Genomic DNA, 3343 nt, shown 5'->3' with positions numbered 1-3343 from the left:
ATCACTCCAGATCAATCATTTTCAGCCGTCCAGTGTCTGTGGCGTCGCTCTTTACACCACCTCAAGCGTCGATAAGCACTGACAACGGAAATATGTGGCATACGAGCAGCTGCTCGGTCATTCTACCGCATTTTTTTTAACTCCCTACGTAAAGTCATTGTACCAATTGAGCTCTTGGTAGCGCTTTGGAACTCACGAGTGGTTCCTTCCGCTGATTTCATGCGATTTTTTACACTAAACCTTCGCAGTATTCGATGGTCCCTGTCCGTCATTACATGAGGTCTGCCTTGTCTTGGTGTAGTAGTGGCTATCACTTCGTGTTTCCACTTGACACTCACATTAACAGCCGACTATGGCAGTTTCAGACGGACTGAAATGTCCTTCAGGGATATGTTCCTCATGTGACGTGCAGTGACTAGTCCACATTCAATGTCACTAAGTTTTCCTAACTGTCCCACTGTGCTGTTGCTGCTTCTCTACTGACAGCACTGTACTCTCCGCCTTCTTTTATACCGACGGATCCGCCTCTCGCGACATCTAGTGGTCACTTTCGTATAACATGGGGGTGTCCGGATACTTTTGATCAGATTGTGTAGAAGTATGATCTGTTGAGGTCTTCCAAGGTCTAACATTCTGCGTGGTGTCTGTTTGTTCTGTCCGCAGCTCGTGGTCGTGCGGTAGAGTTCTCGCTTCCCGCGCCCGGGTTCCCGGGTTCGATTCCCGGCGGGGTCAGGGATTTTCTCTGCCTCGTGATGACTGGGTGTTGCATGATGTCCTTAGGTTAGTAAGGTTTGAGTAGTTCTAGGGGACTGATGACCATAGCTGTTAAGTCCCATAGTGCTCAGGGCCATTTGAACCATTTTTTTTGTCTGTTTGTTCTAAGTCGTGTCTCCCTATCACTTCCGCGAAACGACGCTCTGAGCGTGTTTTTTAGGGAATTGACTAGTTTGAACCTGGGACCTGTTGCTGGTAAGGAGACGCCAGACCACACATGACATGTAGAGTTCAGAAGAGTTCAGTGAGACTAGCGATGATATAATCAAATACTTAATGATTTCGGCGTCAGCTCCACTACACTCTCTGTAAAAGAATCTTAATACTAACTAAATTTAGTGGAAGGGGTTCAAGGCTTTCCTATTTTTAGTTAGCTGATAAAATAACGTCGAGAAAGTAGTTAAGTTTACCATTGGAATTTTTATTCTACTCACAAAACATTGTTTATAAATTGCGCTATTGATAAAAGGAAATATTTTAATACAGGATGATAAAAACCAAATGCGTTTAACAAAAATGTGAACGAATATTCCCTGAATGGGTTTCCAATTTCTATAATGGATCGAAGGATGACCTATGCCATATCACATCTATAATCCAGGTTTAAATTAAGTTTCATAAAAGAGAAAACTATCAAAAATGGTCTACGGTGACCCTCAATTATCTTTAATTACTTATTTAACGTGTCGTAAATTACAGTGGCTGATGTGGCTTCTCAATAACTATATAACCGAAAAATCATCGCGTTTCAGATTTTAACTTCAAGTAGCAAATGTGAATACCATGAGCTTTAATTAACGATCGACACTAGTATTACGCAAAAAGAGGGTGTAACAGATGAGACTTCTGCAGTTGTGAGTGAAGCCTTATGCGCTCTTATGCGGCATTGTGTGCGTTCATTACCTTGTCGGTGGTTAGGCAGCGTCAGGGGGTGGCGGGCGGCGCAGCTCCACACGCCTCGCCGTTCGGAAGCAACTCTCCCTAACCTCTCTTTACTACAATTTACCGAAGTTGGTTTAAGTAAAGCTGTCTGGCTGTATTTTCAGCTAACCAATCAGGGTCTCAATGTTAACCATAAGCTCCGTGTACAAAAATTCTGTCTACCCAATGAGAAACGCTATACTTTTCGTGGTGGGTCAATGTTTTTAATGTTTGCAACGTAACAGATATGCGTTTAGTATCACGCTAAAACTTGCAGCTGGTGTGGCCCTTTTAGTGTTATCGTAAGATCTATACTGTTCTTCTGGAGGGCTCTATCTTTTAACATGGGCTGAGGGGTGGTCTTGGCGGTCGGCGGGCGATGTGGATGTCCCTTATCGTAGGGCCTTCTAGCTTACACGACTCTGCTCTCGGCTTCTGTTCTCGTTTCTCCCCTCAAGAACTGCGTCTGTTTCACCGCGTTCTGGTGTTAGTCTGTGGTATTCCATTTCCTCATTCGTTGATCGTATTATTTTGGTTAATTTAATGTCACGATTCATTCGGAGCTATGTGACATACTACCGGATTTGCTATCACGTCAGGGTTTTCAAGGAAGGTATTGGATTTGCCTGACACCTTACCAAGGTGTCGGCAGCATTTGGGAACAATCACTCTATACTGAAATAATCGATGAAACTTCATCGGTCACGGATGAACTTTAAAAAGTACAGATACATACATTGAGGTAGGTCATGTATGACACAGGTATGGCTAGAGGATTTCTGTCAATCGTCGACTGAAATTACAGATAACACTGTGCCATTGGGTTCCACTTCTCTTGATAAGGGAAGAAGGTATGTGATGATCTTCTATGAAGTTTCAGTAGATACTGTTCGCAATTATTACTCGGAGGCGTCACGTGTCATGAAATCTAAGTTTTAAATTTCGATCCTGAGAGCAAAACACAGCTTTCCTAACTGAGGCACAGAGGATCTCCGGGTCAAAAAAGGTCTTACCTTGTCTGTTCGCACATAAAATTTGATGGAAACCTTGTTTTACGATTCAAAGGTTGTAATTTTTGTAAAATTGCTAGAGCATGGAATGACCATGCCAAGGATGAGCCCGGACAAAACAGACCGCATCTGATGAATCAATAAACCAATGTTACTAGCAACGGACCTGATTTGACACCAAGACAACGCTGACCGTATGATATACAGGGTGGTCCATTGATATTAACAGAATCTTCCGTCGGTTCTTGGTAGAACAACATTATAATAAATGAATAGCACCAGTTTGCTTTTGTTCTACAATATTGTAGAACAAAAGCAAACAGGTGCTATTCATTTATTGGTCCATTGATCGGGACCAGACCAAATATCTCACGAATTAAGCGTCAAACGAAAAAACTACAAAGAACGAAACTTGTCTAGCTTGAAGGGGGAAACCAGATGGATATCAACTGCGTTTTTTTAAATAGGAACCCCCATTTTTATTACAAATTCGTGTAGTACGTAAAGAAATATGAATGTTTTAGTTGGACCACTTTTTTCGTTTTGGCGCTGTAATAGTCACAAACGTATGGCTCACAATTTTAGACGAACAGTTGGTAACAGGTAGGTTTTTTAAATTAAAATACAGTACGTTTGAA

The sequence above is a fragment of the Schistocerca cancellata genome, chromosome 3 (genome assembly GCF_023864275.1).
Source record: "Schistocerca cancellata isolate TAMUIC-IGC-003103 chromosome 3, iqSchCanc2.1, whole genome shotgun sequence".
NCBI lineage: Eukaryota > Metazoa > Arthropoda > Insecta > Orthoptera > Acrididae > Schistocerca > Schistocerca cancellata.
Note: the sequence above shows the minus strand (reverse complement) of the source record.